At 38.8% G+C, this 19,265-nt stretch overlaps 1 protein-coding gene across 6 annotated transcripts in view; it reads right to left on the bottom strand.

Annotated features, from left to right (window-relative positions):
- Positions 1-19,265, bottom strand: part of LOC121528108 (rho GTPase-activating protein 23-like) — a 121,555-nt gene that overhangs the window by 57,315 nt on the left and 44,975 nt on the right. The window lies entirely within an intron of this gene.

The following is a 19,265-nucleotide window of genomic DNA, read 5'->3' as shown; positions in this document are numbered from 1 at the left end:
AATGCAGCATTCACAAAAGGTAGAGGTTACTAATGCTATTTTGCATTTAAATTGCATTTTGTTTGTAACTGTGGATGATTGAATGCTGTGTACTTTAAGGTGAAGCAGTCTCTATTTTTTTTATAATCACCTGACATTAAAGGTTTTTAATTCTTATAAAACTTTTTTTATCTGATTTATCAGACTAACTGATGTGAAAATGTGTTGTATTAGAAAACAAAAGAAAAAAGCACCGATCCACAGAGATACATAATGAACTCTCACAGCAGAGCCCTGAATAGTTCTAGGACTGCACTATGCCACAAGGGGGCAGCACTGCATTACAAACAGCTTCAGCTGGTCTACATTGAAGTGCAGTCTCATTGACTAAATCTGTACAAAATGTTTAAAACAATCAAGATAAAGAGTTATTGATTTTTTTCTCTTTGTGCCTTTTTATCACAAAATACAGCTCAGTTTGATCCATCACTTTATGATAAAAATAATTGCATTTGTGTGTGTACCAGTCTCAGTTTTACCTTATATTTTTACTCCTCTTATCCACACACACCTGTCAAACAGAATCACCAATTCATTGAATAAAATAGTGTTGTTTCCTGGTTAGCATGGATCCAGTTTAACATCAGCAGCTGCCCTGATGTACAGTATGTTCCACTGAGTATTATACTGTAGGCTTTATGTTAATATGAGTAAAATGAGGTCAGATTAGAGACATGAATGTGGTAAAAATGAGGACACATGCAATTGTAATATCTCTCATGAAGGCAGAGAAAATAATTGACCTATTTTTAGTCAACTGTGAAACTAAAGCTAAAAATAACTACAACTTCTTTTTCATGCTCCGAATGACCGCCATCTAAACCCTCACGCATAATAAATGAGTATACTGTCTCCAGAGGAATTATCACAGCGTAACATTTCATAGAAACATCATTTTACAGAAAGTCAACAAGATCAGATCTTATCCTTAATTCAACTAAGAATCTTCTTAAACATCTGTATTTTTACCAAAGACTGTTTTTTTTTTTTTTTAAACTGCTACACAGATGAGCAGGGCCGCCTCCAGCCAAAGTGAGGCCCTAAGCAGACTGTGGTATGAGCCCCTCCCAACACTGCAGTGAGTCAAATATAATATTACTTAACTATTCAGCTATTCAACTTAAGCCAGATGCAGCATTAATCTACTCAGCTCAGCACTAAGCAACAGTAAGCAAAGTTTCAGTGGCAAGGACAACCTCCTTTTAGCAGGTAGAAACATTCAGAAGCACCAAACTCATCACTCATGAACAGCAACATCTCTGATTGGCAGAGCCTATTGGGGCCAAGCGCTATATCATGTTTCTATTGTGATGCGGATGTGCACATGTGCAACAATCACATTGCAAGGATGTGCAATAGTCAAGTGACCTAGCGCACGTCATGCAGCCTCTTCTGTGATTTAGGATTTTAGCCAAAATCACATTTTCACGCTTCTGTGTTGAACGTGCATTATAGTCAACTCGAACACTGTGCAGCAGAGTCTGTGTGTCTGTCTTGATCTGCACTCCACACTTTTGCCTAAGTTAGGGCTGGGTGATTATGGCAAAAATCTTTAAACGCTTCCCTTATTGAGATGTTGGCCTACCACCACACATCCGCACCGGGATGCAGAGGGGCTGAGCTCATATGCAGTAATTTGAGATTAAAACACCCCTTTCCATGCAAATTGGCCTTATCGCATTAAGCATCTACTGATGAGGAAGGTAATAACACGGCGTAAATAGAGTAAAAATTAGTGTATGGTCTGTGAGAGCTGAGGGAAGCGTGCTGCAGTTTTTATGAAGCACAAACTTTCCAGAGATCAGAAAACTATTTCGCCTTCTTATGACTTAAAAATATATGATGATAATTGATGTGTAAAAAAGGTTGTTAATTATTACTTTGACATTGCTATTACTAAGTCAAAACTAGGAGTTAAATCAGCCTGAGACTCCCAGCTGCTTTTTTTACCCATGTGCCTGTGCACATGACAAGGATGTGAATGTTGTCTTAGCGGTTCCTATATTCAGAGAGGAAACTTTATCAGGGTGGGGCTTACGTGAATATTTCTATATTGCCTTTGATTAAACACACTGTCTGTTATTCTAAATATTTAACAAGGATTGCAAGAATCTGCGCAGAATGCTTTGACACACCTGTTGCGGCTGTGAGCGGGAGTGGAAGGCACGTGCTGCAGTAGTAGGTGGTAATAGTCAGAAATCCAGCAGGAGAAGGATGTTTGTAAATTTAGTTTGTAAAGTTGATGAAGAAACGAGTCGCTGCATCCACCTGCTCTGTCTCTACTCATCCTCCATCCTTGTCTGTGAGTCAGAGCAGCTGTTAGAGGCTGCACAGCGGGATTTTCCAAATCCAACAAATGCATAAAGACTTAATGAGAGAAAAATGACTATTCTTTAATTCAAATTCAATAAATGTACATAAAGACAATTCATTTATCTGGTTTTCTGTTCTTTTTCTGATTAAAAAAGTAGTAATATGTACCACAGAGACAAAAACTGTCGCAACGTCTGTTTTATTCCAACATCGTTCAGCCCTAGAGCCGATCATTACCCAAGACTTTCAGGTACTGGCTGCTACTGACGTAAACAGTTGAGGAAAAGTAGGCCGTGACTGTTTAGCTCTGTGGTGATGAAAGCTGGTTCTCTTTTTACTGGTCTTGATCATTTGGCTCAGCTCAGCAGGAGCATCTGGCTCTTCAGTTACCAAATGGCTCTTTATTTGATACCATTTTGGCTTCATTAGGCCAGCAGAATTTAGCAAAGTTCTGACCTATTATTGAATATACTGAATATCAGGTGTGCTTTATTTTCTTAGTTAATCAATATCTCATGTACTTCCATTTTGAAATATACCATCTCCACAAAAAGGCCTCAGTTTCATGCTGTGATGACATTTTCATGAACTTACGATGGTATCCAGATTTTAAATAATAAAATCAGGGTATGTTCGCCCTCTCAGCAGCATCAGGCAGTGGTAGAAGACTCGGATGCTCTGTAAACAGACATTAAGAGACTTGTTTTAGTCAGATCCTGAAAACAGAGCACCCTGAGCCCAGTCCGGTCCAGTCGGCTCTCAGCAGACATGGTGTCTTCACTGTGGACTCACACTGACCGCAGACCAGTCCGGCCTGATATATAGGACCATTGTTCCACATTACACAGTGGCTCTGTGTGTCTGAGGAGGCATCGCACAAAACAGTTTGGGTGTTTGTGTTTCAAAGAACGCAGAAGCACCAAGAGAGAGGAAGGAAACACAACCAGAGAAGACCACACTGACAGACACATTCATAACAAGGCTTCAGTACGTTATTGTTCTGTACCATAAACTAGTGAGACACACTGAGGTTCTATGTGTAAGGATAAAAGTTTTCTGAGATTGGATAAATAGACCCCTCTAGTCCATCCATGATTTCTCTGGAGGAAGACAATCACCTTAGACCAAATCAGATCTCTGATTCACTGACAGAACTTAAACTACTGCCCAGCACTTACATGCTCATGCATTGTATGCAACTGACAGACAGTGAAAGTAAAGTGGTAAGTAAAAAACAAGGGATGAGCAAGAAAGCCAGTGAAGTTGACCTTTGACCCCCAAAATCTACATAGTTTATCCTTGAGTCAGAGTGGACAAGTGTGCAGAGATAAAATCTCTTACAGTGTTTCTTGATATACTGTATTATGATGAACATGAGGACCAATGGCCTTGACCTTTGACCGTCTTGATGTTTAAAGTGAAATCAGTTTATCCTGAGTGAGAAGCTGCAGTTCCATTACCCTAAGAAATGCACAAAATCTAAACAGCACAATAAAAAACTGGTATGGAAGCACCTGAATTTTGAAAAACTTGCTAAAAAGTTTTCACGCTGTCATGAGGAGGTTTTTCAGATGTTTTGTTATAGAAATATATCACAAAAGTGTAATGAAAACACTTTTCCATATGGCTTTTGCCATACATTTGGACTTTACCTCTGAACTATCATCTGTTGCCTTCATCTTTTGTTCAAAATTGTCGAGGCAACTGCTGTAGATGAAATCATAACTGTACCAACACACAACAGGTTTTGAACAACCATCTTCCTTGCAGCGGAGTGTCGCGAGATGAGATCTTGCGAGGATTACGAGACTGGAAAGGCATTCAAAGCACAATTGTACTTAGTCAAAATTTAAGAACTCTCGCTTTTATTTTGCAAAAAACTGTAACGGAAACACAGCTAGAGTGGGCATTTGTGCAAATTTGAATAAAGCATCTTATAGCATTCTTTAGTTACTGCATTTACAACAAAGGGATAAATATTGGCCCCAATTAGGGCTGAACGATTTGGGAAAATAATCTAATTGCGATTATTTTCTTCAATATTGCAACTGCAATTTGATATTCTATATTATAACCAAAACAATATTACCTCTGTTTTACTTATTTTACTAGATCCCATCTTGCCGCTACTTGTATTCTTATTTTTACTATATCTTAACTCTGTTTTTACTGTGTCTATTATATGTTTTTATGTATGACAATGTTTGAACTTTAGTGCTGTCTGTCTCCTGTGCTGGTGAGCCAAAGACAATTTTCCACCTCAGTGGACAATAAAGAATTATTCTATTCTAGTCTATTCTATAAAACAAGGGCTAAACAATATTGAAAAAAATATCTAATTGTGATGATTTTGACTCATATTGCAAATTCGATATTAATTACTGTGTTGAAGGGAATGCTTATATTGATGTTATCTTCATATTTTATCAGAAAAACTGTACAGAAATAAAGAAAGTAGGATTGTTTGTAGACTATTCTAAAAAAAAAAGTCACCTGAATCATTTCATGACATGTAATGCATAACATCTGTGCTGCAAAATATGTTTTAAACCAGTATTTTGACACAAATATCAGGTTAAAGAAATATTGCAACTGCGATTTGAAAACTGCAGCAGGCCATACTGCGATTTCATCTAATTTTGATTAATTGCCCAGGTCTAGCCTCAATGACTTTGACTTTTGACCCACAATTTTCAAAATGTAATCCGTTTATCATTTAGTCAGTATAGGCATTTATACCAAGCTTGAAGAAATTTTGAGGTTTTGATTTTGAGGTAATGCATTCAAAAGCAAGGCATGAACATAACTCCAAACCTCTCACATCCAAAGTCTGATAAGATTGATAATAAATATATAATGAATAATAAAGCACCATGCACACCAGAGGTATGCTATTTGTGCATATAATTATTTGTACTCAAGCATGTAGTTAGTCAATACAAGCTTTTACACCAGCGAACCACAAGAGTGCCCTGAACATTTTTAGCCTATTCATATCATTTAGTTTAAAGAAAGTCCATCCCTCCTCCAAGTGCAGTGGAAGAAGCATTGAAAAAAATGCCAGTGACCGATGGTGTACCAGCGCTGAGAGGCAGAAACCTCATTTTATCATTCGCTCTAATCCTCAGTTTACCAGAAACACACTGCAGACTTTTGCAGTGCAGTTGTGTTTTTTTACCATGCACATAATTTATTCCAAAAATCGCGTCGCTCCTGATGTGCATAGAAAAGCGCATCGGAATTCGCACATTATCCGCATGAATTATTCCCATTTTTGTGCCGTTTGGGTAGCATAAACTTCATGCAAACATTCAAGGGTCATTTTAGAACAGTTTACAAAAACTTACTCTCCTTCTTTTGTTGCATGTTTTTTTGTAATGACATAAAAAGATAATACCCTTTACATCACTATAATTTATATAAAATTTGCAATATGAGTCAAAACTAGAAAAATCACAATTAGATATTTTTGTAAAATCATTCAGCCCTAGTTTAATCTAATTAATATTGTATTGTTTATAATATAGAATGATTTATTGCTTGTGTTTAATGAAAAATACATAAGAAATATATGAAATACATGAAGAACTTTAAAAATAATAAATGACAACTGCAATATTTGAAAGAAAATTGCAATGAAATTATTTTCCCATCTCTATTGCACAAAGCGTGCAGAACTTTTTAGGGCAGACAGCCCTAAAAAGCCCCCTGGCTATCGCTGGTGTCAAAGCATGAAGAAGACATAAACACCTGACACAAAACACAGGAGTTACCGAATCAGCATTTCTCACAAGGATGTAGAGCATTATGGCAAAACAGTGATGTGATAGCGTTATTCCTCTTTGCTATCCTTTTTCTTAAAAGAGCATAAGCCTAAATATCATTTTAAACACGGCATGGATAAATCCACACTAAAGCCAGTGTGCTTTATCTGGGCATGAACACAGTGATTGTGGTGTGGTCAGATTTCTGCTGGCAGAGCCAACATCTCTGAAGCATCTTCACTTCCTTTGTTTTGAATCTGGTTAGCCACATTAGCTGCTCTGCCTTCCATTGACCTGGCAAGTTTGACAAGCACTCAGTCTATTTTAGGATCCGTGTTTTGCTCAGAAACATGTGGGAATGATGAAATCAGGGGTTAGCAGACACAGCTCTTGTCTTTCATGTTGTTCATCTGAAAAGCAAATGCCTTCAAGCAGTGGCTGCCTCTCTCTGCATGTTGGTTTATCACCGAGTTAAACACTGGGAAGCCGATTTTTCAGGTTAAAAACAGCAGTCTATTTTTTTTCAGCACTGATTCACTGTAATGATTGTCAGAAGAGTAGGCTGTCAGTCTGATGGAGTTATTTTACACTCATCCCCAGATCCACTTTGTAGTGGAGGGTTGGCACGGTGAAGTCTGCTCAGTGTTCAAAGGGTTCAGGCGTTTACGCTCTCTCATGCAGCTCCTCGGGGTGACGTCTGGACAAGTACAAAGGTTCAGTGGATGTGTGAAAGAGGCTCTTGTTCTAATTTTAGCTTGTACTGTAATTTGTGCTCTCCTAAAAATCAACTCAGGGATTCTCTGAACTAGTTGTCAGAATTTTGTATTCTTATTTTTAACGCTTGTTTTAAAATAATAGAACCACTATAATTTTAATGATCAATTATATCAAACATCACTGAAGATTTAAAATAACTACAGATTTTCAATTAAGATAATGCATAAATTAGTTCGCAATATTTTAATATCAGAACCATTATTATGTATCTGAGGGCTGTCAGGATACCAGAATCTTAAACCCTGATGTAATACTATTAGCACTGTTTCATTAGTATTACCCAATGAAAATCCACCATAGGTTGTTTGCAGTCACATGATCTCAATGACACACTAAAGTCAGACTGGGGAAGGAAGCAAAGATTGACTAAGACTAAAGGTGCACGCATTCATACCACACCGAATTGGTACGGACCTCTCTGTACAATATAGACATGTACTGAACAACTACAGCTAGTGCAAAGCTCAAACACAGACAGGAGGACTGGAGCGCAACCCACACCATCCTGGCATCCACAAAATCACAGCAAATGAGACAGCAATAGCCTGAATGTAAAATACCACAGTGAAAAAAATGTACATGTTCTACATACTTAATTTATGAAACAAGTAAATTTAAGTAAATCGAGGTCTTGAGATTTTGTGGCCCACAGTACAAGTGCCTTGTTTATTATAAGTGTTTAGAACAGGTTACAAAAACAGAGTAAGTTCATCTCAGTTTTTATGAGTAAAGTTGATGTTAGTGTTTACACTGAGTGGACAAAGTCGCAGGAGTGTGGACATTATTTAGCAGGTACGTTGCTAACAGCTCATCCATCGGATCCGTTAAAGTATCAGAAATGGTACCACACAAACATGAACGTCATATGTCATCATTTTTAAGCAAACAAAAGTGATACATTTATTTCTAAAGCAGCCAATACCATAAAAGCTGTTGAGAAAACAGGATTAAAATATCCGTTAAAAGTTAACTGAGCAAACATAAAGAAACTCTAATCCTCTGCCTTTCCACAAACAGTCTCACCAGCCCTTTATGAACTTCTCATTATTTGAGGTCTTTTAATTATGTTCCAGTTTTGTGAATCAAATTAAACCTAAATTCGGTACCTTCGACTATCAGCCTCAGGAGAGGAGGATAATGAGAGTTCATCATGTCTGCAGCTGGGTTAAAGCATTGGTAACAGTTCTCCTCAGATTTCAGATGACTTTAACCTCCTTATCGGCTCAGATGGGCAGTAGAAAGTGCTCCCAAACTTTGTAGTAGGTTCCATCAGTTAAAAAGTTAATCCAGTGCTGAAGTCTGTGGTGAAATTGGCTGGATAGATGACAATTAGCACACTTAACGAGCTAACTAATTGTATTGTGATGTGTTCAAGTTTAAATGGGAAATTTTAAAATTAGAGGAAATGGTATCAATATGTCAATATATCAATGAAAATAAATAAATTAGTAACTGCAACATTTACCACCTTTTAGAAGAAGATTGCAGCATTATTCCAAATTTAAATGTAATTTATTTAGCCTATTTATCTTAATTTATTTAAATATAAATGTCAAGGGAAGTTTCCAAATTCCCAATTAAGAAAAAGTAATTCTGTGTTGTCTTCACTGTACCGAAAGCGTACCAAACCATAACTTTAAAACCCAGGTACATCCCAAACCAAAGTTTTTCCATACCATTACACCCCTAGGGTTTACTGTGAAAAACTGTACAAAACATGGACTGTTTGTGGATGTGGTCTGACTCCACTCCTTTTGGTGAGCTTCTTAAACTTTTGCCGTAATGTGTCACTACTTCAGGGACTCAAAAGTAGCTCAAGATTGTTTTTTTCCCCAATTTGAGCAGTTGGCACTGCTGTTTACAGCACAAAACTTCAGCATTTTGACAGCACTTCACAGACATCTTCCTGCCCCTCCTCTGGAGTTCTTCAATGTAATGTGGCATCATCTGCAAACAACCTATAGATGCACAGTATATCAGCATATCTGTATCTGCAGATACCAACATTTCTGTCAATATGTGTGACAAATATTTGCCGTAAGTATTGGAAGATAATACACGGTCAATAGTAGAAGCTCTTCTCTCTGAAGCATCTTCCTTCCCTGGCTTTGATTTTTCTGCATTTAACTGGCAGAATTTGAGTAAACGTGCCTGACAACATTATTCAGTGCTGCAGTAATAATATAAAGTGTGATTAATAAGCAAAAATTAAAGAATCAATGCACGTTAGCCTGTAACAAATGGAGCAGCCCTGCAGCATTAATACATCTGGATCATGAGACAGTTATGGAGGTCTCGTCTGCGCTGTGATACCTGATCCTGAGAGCAGAGTGCAGCAGCTGGGAGCCCAGATGGGACCAGACCTCCCCCCAAGAGAGATCCAGCTGGAGCTCTCTGGATTGGCCGGTTAATGGGGGTATGTGTATAGATATCCCCACACAGTGATAAAGACACATGGGCTGCAGAGCTGACAGCAGCTGTAATTGACTACACCTGATACCTCCGGAGCACTAAGGGCCCTGTTTTCACTGCTTCTGTTTTTATCTTCTTCACTCTGCAGGAGCATGAAGTCCACCGTTCATTACTTCAAAACAGCAGAGGATTATTCTTGGCAAATCTTAGACAGAGTTAACAATCTATATATAATTTAAGGAGCATAGACATACAAAATATTAGGGGTTTGAATCTTCCTAGACAAGACAAGCCAATTCAGATGTCCATTCACAAGCTACAATCTGATTCAAGCCCTCTCTACATGCAGGCAACCTCAGACAGATTTCCAGAGAATATTCACATGACAGAATCAAATCAATTAAATACAGATCAAAGTTTGTCGAATCACTCGTAGGGCATCGATTTTTCAGTGTTTCAAATGAGACAAGCTCAGCAGCAAGAGATTAGTTTAACCTCCTAACAGTAACCAAGGGTCCATTTAAGCTCCACGTTGATTTCAAAGATTTAATTTAGCCCTCATTTTTGATGAATAATCATGACACCCACACTTAAAAGAGCTTTCTGTGCCTTTCCCACCGCTTCTCTCCTTTCCCTCAGAAAACATCATTCCTCTCCTGCAGTGTAATCACCAACAGTCTTTCATTGACACATTCCTGAACAGCCCACCTGGTAAAGTAGAATGGGCCACTGTGAGTGAAGTTACAACCTTCACCACCCTCCAGCCCCCGTCCTTCACTCACAAAATACAAAACAGATAGATCAATTCAGGTGAATGCAGGAGTTGGCTGGCAATCTTTTCTGAGTAAAAAGTTTGGTGCCATTAAGACATCTACTTTACACAGGAAATATCAATATAAGAATATCATTTTAGGCTAATGAGTATTAAAGTTTTGGTGTCCTAACATCCCTGTTAAACGCACCTTTCCTCCATGGGTCTACGTGGGAACCATCAGCATCAAACGAGGTCATACTGGCCTCATGTACGACCTCTCGACCTTGACCCACACAGCATCTACCCACATCATTCCTGCCTGTCACAAACATGTAGCGCACACAGTTTAACAGAGCTCCATTGTCACACTTTTCACTGCAAGTCTCAGCCTGTCCATCCCCCCCGACCCTTACCCCCGCTCACATACAACCACTGAAAACAGCCCCCATCACACTGTACAGACCTGAGCATTACAGTCTGAAAAACAGTAAAACAATGTACATTTAATAGTTTGACTTTAGAGAAGACTATAACCTGCTTCTCTTTCAAATGGCTGTTCCTCATCTTTGGTCATTTTGTAAGAAAACCTGACACCCAGCTTCAGGGTGTGGTGCTCAGTTCAACACTTATCTTAAATTAAATGATTCCAGAAAGAGTAAAGTTTTCTTGATTGCAGTCTTGATTAAACTTTATCATCCCGATGTGTAACCAAACTTTGCAGTAAGTCAGCGCTGGACATTCTCTGCTCTAATGTATGGTCCTCTCCTCTTTCCATTAAACCGCTGTGAATCATGTGAGTGCTCTTTTATTGAGCTGTTTACGCTCCATGCATTATGAGGCCTTGTACCGATGCTCACTGCATCCTAACAGCCTCCATGGCTGCTGCAAGAGTCAGCTGTAGCATTTCCTACAGACAATAAATCAACGATCAATCGAGTGAAGAGCCTTGCCGGCTGACAGTACTGCTGCATAATCAAACACTTGATTAATGTCTATGAAGGCAAAAAATAGTCCACTGAGAGGCTCAGGAGCAGTCTGGGAACGATACCAGAATGTTAAACTAGAATGCAACACTGGTAAACATCATATAATATCCATACTCTTTACTATCTATAGCAAGCTCCTTTTCCCCTGTGGAAGAGAAAATGCTGTAACTTTTGATCCTGAAGTCCCTTATGTTCTTTCAAAATAAAAGCATGATGTAGGGATGCATGAAATTATATCTGAATCGGCAGATATTAGCTTAAAAAGTAAAATTAGTATCAGCAGATAGAATTGTTTTACTACACCTGATGGTAAAGTTGTACACTTAGTGGATATCCAAGGCCAATATATGATTTATACTGCCGATATTTATAGCCGATATATCAGCTGTAAATCATACATTGGCTTTAAATACCTGAAAACACACAACTTTCCCATCAGGTATAGGTGGCTGCCTAGGTCGTCACACACACCAGGGGCTCAATCATGAGTTCTGAACATTTCAAATTAAGCCTCAAATATCCAACTACCAGACTGTCTACTTCCCAGCTCCTCCATCAGAGCTACTTGATTCAGCCTGTCTTTGTACCAGAGACACTTATGTTTTTTTACAATGACAAAAGATGTGCATTTATCAGTATCCACACTGGTTAAAATGAGCTGGCATATCAGATATCAACAAAAATCAATATCATGCATCCCTAACATGTTTTACCCTTAGAATGGTACACATTATACATTAAAAGCATAAAAAAGAACTGTTGAAAAAAATTACGTGTAAATGCTGTCACATTAAGTGGGAATCATTGGATGTAAGTGAGTCATTTTGTACGTGCACTCCTGTCTATTTCCTAATGTGTAACCTTGTTTGAAACTGTGTTTTTCACAGAGCACAACACACTTTTCTTACGTCCTCTTGTATCCTCTCTCTTTCATCCTATTTGAAAAAAGTCTGAAAGTTTACATATTTCTATGTGTTTTTTCCAGTTGGCCCCTGACAACATTAATGTGCTTCCACAGCTCATTTTGTTTTGTTGTGGGTTTTTCTCTTTTCTGGTTCTCATGCCTTATAATTTCCTGTCATTGATACGAAGGTCCAAACTTTGAAAACAATGCTTTCACACTGGGCATGAACCAGGCCATGGTTCAGTTTGGTCTGGGCCGAGACCACCTAAATTGGTTGGTCCAGACCATGATCCATGGGAGGTTTCAGGCCTGCCATTTAGGTTCGGGTCAAACTGGAAAGTCCCAAAGGCTGGACCAAACAATGTAAGTGTGAAAGCACACGGAGGTGGCTTTCACTGTTCTTTAAAATGCCAAATAACAAAATGTCAGAAATTGAATAATCATAATTGACTGTAAATTTTATGATTAATTAGGATTTTAATAACGAATCACTATCATATAAGGGTTTCAGGGAATCAATCCCCACCCCCGAAAAACTACAAAAATATAAGTTAATAAATAAATCCAGTTCAAATAATATAAATCTGTGGTGAAATCTGTGCTATATCATTGTGAAAAACAGCAGATCTGCCATGGTTTTTGTGAGAAACTTGAATAAATAAAGATGTTTGGAGGTGAAATTTGTTTTCTCAGCATATTAAATAACTGCATCAGTTGAAAAAATGTAACAGAGTTCATATTTTGAGAATTATTGCCGTCCATTTATTAGACTATTTGCATTTTTCAGTCAGCTGAACAGGCTTCATATTTGTTCAGCCAGTTAATTATTGTGTTAACTCCCATAAATTAAAACATGCGACAAATGAATTCTCACATAGTGTAGTTCAGTTGTTTTAACTGTAGGATACTTGTTGACTTGCTCCTTGGGAGGGTTTTGTTCTGTTCTGTTAAACAAAGGAAGTAAAAGCATGCTGTTGACTGAATAAGGATGACTTTTGTGCTCCTATTATCAGGTTATGCTGACACCTGTTGGATGTCTCAGGACACTACAAAGTAAAGTAGAGAGACCAACAAATAAAACCGGCTACTTTGAGAAAGAGAGTCTACTCTCTAAACTGCACAAATACAACAGTAAAGATATGGTTTGATTGCTAAGTTATAAATACTTCGCTTTTACTAGAACTGCATCTACATTTGAAAATCAGCAGAATAAACATTTCATGCATTAGAAATTAAACCAAGTCTTCTTTTAACTACTGGACCTTTAATAATATTCAGCAGTAAAACAGAAATGATGCTGTTTGATTAGGAGAAGATGTGAAGTGAAAGCAGCACAAAGTAATCACCCTAAAGTGCACCTACCGCCTGAGCTAAGGGCAACATTTAGCAGTCTGATACGGACATATAAGGAGAGAGGAGCCTGCTCCACTGAACACACAGAATCTGATGACCAGGGGATTAGATAACACACTCATTTAGAAATAACAAAAAAGAACTATTCATACGCACTGAAACTGTTTCTTTTAACATAAACCTGTGTGAAGACGGTCATTCTTTAACATTTGTCTTTAAAATAACAGACTTCTGAGGCTGACTGCAGGCTGAGATGTGATGAGCAGAGGTGGTTACAGTCTAAATTAGGATTTGTTTTGTGGTTGTGGCTCTGAGGTTTGTGGGTTTCCATGGGTGCACACGTGTATGCGCGTGTGCACAGACTACCAAATGTGATTTATTATATTTGACAAACTGTAAATAAAATATAACAGTGTGAGGCAGCCCTCTGCTATGAATATTAATATGCAAAAGTCAATCTAGATACTGTTAGTATTACAACGAGCTGCTCCTGATGACAAAAGAATACGAGCTTAGCATCAGAAATGTCATGTTTGATGCATTTTTTCATCTCTAAGCTTCCTCCTATTTTAACATGCAGCTTTGTAAATTAGAAGACTTTTGCAGAATGCACTCGTAGGGGTGTTTTCAAATGTGGACAAAACCCTGAAAATATCCACATATGTTCAGGATGGAGTTGCATGTATGAGGACAAAAAGCAACATTTTTCAGACCAGTTTGACTCTGACTTTTCCTGCCAGTTAAGTAGTTAAATTTCCACATGAAGCCGAGGAGAGCTACAGGGGAAGACTGGTGCTCAACAGGTGCAAATTGTGCATGAAGGGAAACTGTGTCATACCCTTCTCTGCTTGTCAATATGTCCTTTTCCAGTTATATGTTGATGTAAATGCACCCAGTTGACCCTATGTGAAGCCTGCCCTCATTCTTAGTCCGGTTAGTTTGATGAGCAAAAGAGCCAAAGAAGATGACAGAAAGGCAGGAAACTTCAGATAACAAAAAAACTTCGGTTCCCTAAAGCATGAGGGTCACAATGTTGCAAAGTTTTAATGTTATTTTCACTGTCATTTTAAAAGTTGCATATCCCTGCTGGTTAAAATCTGCGTTATTTCAGGTTTGTTGTTCATGCTGGACTCACTGCCTGCTCTATGAACTCTCTGTACACTGCTGACTGGATAATAACATCAAAGCTTCCAAAGAGACAGACCTTGGAGGTATTTCAGGCTCTAAATAGAAAGAGGCCATCAAAGATGAAGCTGTTGGTTGAGTCTGTAAAGCAGCAGCCTTACTTTAGGACTATCAGTGCGAGTGCTCAGCTGCCACGGCCATGGTGGCAGCTGAGGCCCCTGAAACAAGTAGAGCAACATCATCTGTGCAACTTCATCTCTCTGACTGCACTCAACACTCACCCTCGGGAGGACCCTCTGCAGAGGCTTGTAAAAAGGCCATCAGCGAGAAAACTACAGGATTCATATGAAGGGAATGTGACTCATTGGAGAGAAGCAGGTTTACAGGATCGTGACAGAACTGGAGTAACAAGTTGGAGAATACAAAGTGGCAGCAAAATGTGGAGACGTGCAGTGCATTTGTAGGACACTACACGGGATAATACTTCAGGGTAAACGCTCTCTGACCCCGGATGGACGGGGTCTTCATGAAAGAATGCATTCAGACTAAAAAAGTACCAGCCCCCATGAACACACTTTGATATATCTCCCTAAACTCACTTCAAACTAGGGCTGCCACAACGCAAGACTTTTAAACTTCAACACAGTAAAAAAAAAAAATAATAATCAAATAGTATCAATGTTTCAATATCATAGACACAAAAATAGATGCCTTAAACACACAGTATTAAATTCTTTTTGTTTGGATTTGCCAAAAATGGCTACAAAACTCCAGCCCACTTCCCAAATTTGAACAAATGTGATTTAAACTGTCTTACTTCTTCTGCTTACTCTGTCAAAACTTTAAATACCTCTAATTCTCTCTGTTCAGTCATACCTGGGGTAAAAAAATGACTATAAATCTAGGATGATTTTTAGATGCAATATGCCTAAACACGCAACGAACAGTGATAGTTATGCAGAATACATTAAACATTGCAATCATGCCTGTGGGACTGGTTTGCTGAGTGACTAACCCACGATTTCCACATACGACGACTGCGCCGTGCATCCAAGTACCTCAAGTTTGCTCCAACCGAAGGCGAGCGAGTCAACCTCGCCCACTGGATTGTCTGGGTTGAGCGCCGCAGCACGCAGCTCTTTTCAGCGGGCAGAGATGATGGAAGATCTGTGACTTCAAGCAGGAACAGTATGTCAACAGCAGATGATTTTATCTTTTGGGGTTAATTTATCATCCTTTCTGGTATAAGTCCACGATATTATTGCTTCTGTCATTGGCTGAGTACATTAGGAATAGGGGTGGGAATCACAAGGTACCTCCCGACACCATACACGATACATGGTCCAGGATACCGATATTATCACAATACAGCGATAATCGATATATATTGCAAGAAAATTGTATAACGATACATCACAAAATATGCCTAAGTAGAGAACACAAAATAGTTGTAAAATGGTCAAGAGCAGGATTTCTCAATTTATTCACTGCAATTTAGTGTCAGTTTCACAGAATTTGACACAGACTGAGCTAAAAACTGAACATAAAGTGCATAAAGTCTATACAGAGTACACATAGGCTATATGAACTAAGCCTGAGACCACCTCTCCAAGCAAACTCAGTGCAGCTTGGCTTTCAAGTTTAACTTACTGCAAACTCAATATGGGCAGAAATCTCCACACAGAATCTCTGGAGCTCAGTCAGAGTGACCACTGGGTTCTTGGACAATTTTCTTAGTAAGGCCCTTCTTTCCGCCGGGCAACCAGCTCTTTCAAGAGTCCTTGTTGTGCCAGACTTCTTCCATTTGAGAATTATGGATGCCACTGTACTCTTGGGGACCTTAAATGAAGCAGAATTTTTTTCTGTAACCTTCCCCAGGTCTGTGTCTTACAAAAATCTCTGCAGGTAGTTCCTTCGACCTCATGGCTTGGTTTTTGCTCTGATGTCATTGTCAGCTGTGAGGCCTATAGAGGTGTGTGCCTTTCTAAATCATGTCAAATCAATTAAATTACCGACACCTGGACTCCAATCAAGGTGTAAATGTTAGCAAAGATCCAAAGAAATGGGGGGAAACTGAACTGAATTTCAAGGTTTTGCACAAGGTCTGAATACCTATGTGATATTTCAGTTTTTAAATTATAATTATTTAGAAATGTTTTCGAAAATTCTGTTTTCACTTTGTCATAATGGGGTACTGAGTGTAGATTAATGAGAATAAAAGTGATTTTCTTTTGACTGTAGCATCAGGCTGCATCATAACATAAATGGGGTCTGAATGCTCCCTGAATGCTCTGTAAACACAGACCACCTTTAAGGTGGCATCAAAAAGGTCTTTAATGTCAAGAAACTTTGGAGCATAAAGAGAGAAGTGACCGTACATTTTACAGGGAAAGGCCAAACAAATTAAAAATGCAACTACTGTACAATAAAAGTTATGAATCAGATATAAACTCCTAATTCCCTGTACATCTGTACATAAGTGAGAATTATAGAGGCTAACTGTGGGATAATTGGTACAGGAAATTTTCATATCATGCGTTGTTGACCCATGACCCTGATGCTAATTGGACCATGACACAATCCAACACTAATAAGCTGTGAATAATATAAAAAACACACAACAAGAGGAGAAAATCAGGACCAGGCTGCGGGTCAGAGAACAATGTTCTGTGTGATCAGAGTGATGAGATGTGACGAGTAAAAAACTGTCAGAATCAATATGAACTCTTAACTCCAGCTCAATGTGGGAAGATATTTCTGGAACACTGGGTCACGTTTATAATGAATCCTTCTGCAGAGAGAGAGAGAGAGAGAAAGACGACTGACGGCTACAATGTGCCTTCTGTCACTGACTGTGCATATGTGGGCTGGCATATGGAAATATGCATTCCAGCCAAATTTCTTATTGTCTCTCTGCCCACCCACCCGTTCATCATCCTTGCAATGGGGGGAGTGTTAAACTGTCACAGCAAAAATATGTGCTGCATTCCTTCAAACCAGGGATAATTTATGCAGCTATTTGTGCTGCAGACACAAATAGCTGAGAGTGTTTCACTAAACTGCAACCACGAGGTACGGCTGGGGAATATACCCAATTTTTCAAATATATCGGTATATTTTCCAACAAGATGCAGGATAAGAAAAGATCAATTATAAAGATAGTTTACTGGAAGATGCCAGGCCAAATCCATCACTTACAGAAAGAGCCACTTAAGACCAAAGATTTAGTACAAGGGGGTGAGATGTAAATGCCTGCTCTCCAACTTCCTGAAAGAATTTCTGTTCCCACTGTATCTAGGGATGCACAGTGTTGGATTTTTGCTCATATCTGATACGTCAATGTTTACAAACTCTTTCAGCCAACACCAACATGCAGACCTTTTTAAAAAGTTTCTGTTACTGTTACTGTGGCAGTTTTAGAAACAGACCTAAAACAAGACAAACAGCCCTTCATTCTACAATGTTTTCTTTTCAAATATTCAACATGAAAACTAAAATTATCCTTGGATTAAATGGGCTGCACAGCAGCCCAGAGGTTACACTGTTGCCTCACAGCAAGATGCTTCCTGGTTCGCTCTGTGTTCAGGGCTTTTCTGTGGAGTTTGCATGTTCTCCCTGTGCATGCATGGGTTCTCTCTGGGTACTCCAGCTTCCTCCCACCACCAAAAACATGCTTGTTAGGTTAATTGGTGGCTCTAAATTGCCTATAGGTGTGAGCATACATGGTTGTTTGCCTCTGTATGTCAGCCCTGAGAATAACTGGTGACCAGTCCGGGTGTACCCTGCCTCTCGCCCTGGGATAGGCTCCAGCATCCTGTGACTCCAGACAGGACAAGCGGTATAGAAAATGGCTGGATGGATCTTTGGATCACATGTACATCTTATGTGAAATAAAACCAAGCTTCATGTGCTTTTTTGAGAGCCACAAACGGCACTGTTCCTACCTACTGACAGACAAAAGGTGCCTTAAATAACCCCATAAAAATAAGCTCTTCTCAAGTATAACAAATTATACTAGCTGTCATTCAGACCTACAAAATCAGTCCTCAGAGCATACTTTAAACTTTAAAAGATGAGGAGGAAAAAAGGAAATCAAACTTCCGCTGAGGTTGGTCTGTCAGCTCTGCTTTAAACCTCACAAGCTTTCATGCACATTCATTATTTCTGTCAGTATGAACAGCTGACATATCAGCTGTAAATATCAGCTGAAATTTCCTATACATTCTTCAGCTTTTATCTGCTGATACCAGTATTTTGCAGATTATATTGTGTATTCCTAGATTAAAAAAAAAAAAAAAAGTTTACACAGAAAAAAAAAACTCTATTTGCTTCACGTTCCACTTTCTATGTTCATGCCTGGCATATAACTAGGGATGAGTATCGAAAATTGGTACCAACATGGTACCAGTACCAGAACATCCAATACCTACTGGACCCAATTGCAACACAGATGTTGATACTTCATTCTGGTATCCTGCCACCCATTGAAAGGCAAGAAAAAAGTTCTGGAATTAGTGTGATTATTATGTGTTTAGTTACACCAGTTTCTTTTTCTTATCCCTTGTCTGGCTGGCATCTTATAGAGATGTTTCTGCAAATCATTTATGATACCCAAACGGTATCAGAAAATACCCAGACAATACACCGGCCTACATATAACTTGTAGTGTAAAATATAATAAAGAGATTGATGGCGAGTTAGTCACTACGGTTGCAATCCTGCTTTTGTCAAGGAAGTGAAAACATAAAAACTAGAGGATCCAGACTTTGGAGCCAGCCACGGACCGTGCTTCCACAGAATACCTAGTGGCCTTATACCAGTTTATGGCATGAGCTTGA

This window comes from Cheilinus undulatus, linkage group 20 (assembly GCF_018320785.1).
Source record: "Cheilinus undulatus linkage group 20, ASM1832078v1, whole genome shotgun sequence".
Taxonomy (NCBI): domain Eukaryota; kingdom Metazoa; phylum Chordata; class Actinopteri; order Labriformes; family Labridae; genus Cheilinus; species Cheilinus undulatus.
The sequence above is the reverse complement of the archived record's forward strand: the minus strand, read 5'-3'. Positions and strand labels throughout refer to the sequence as shown.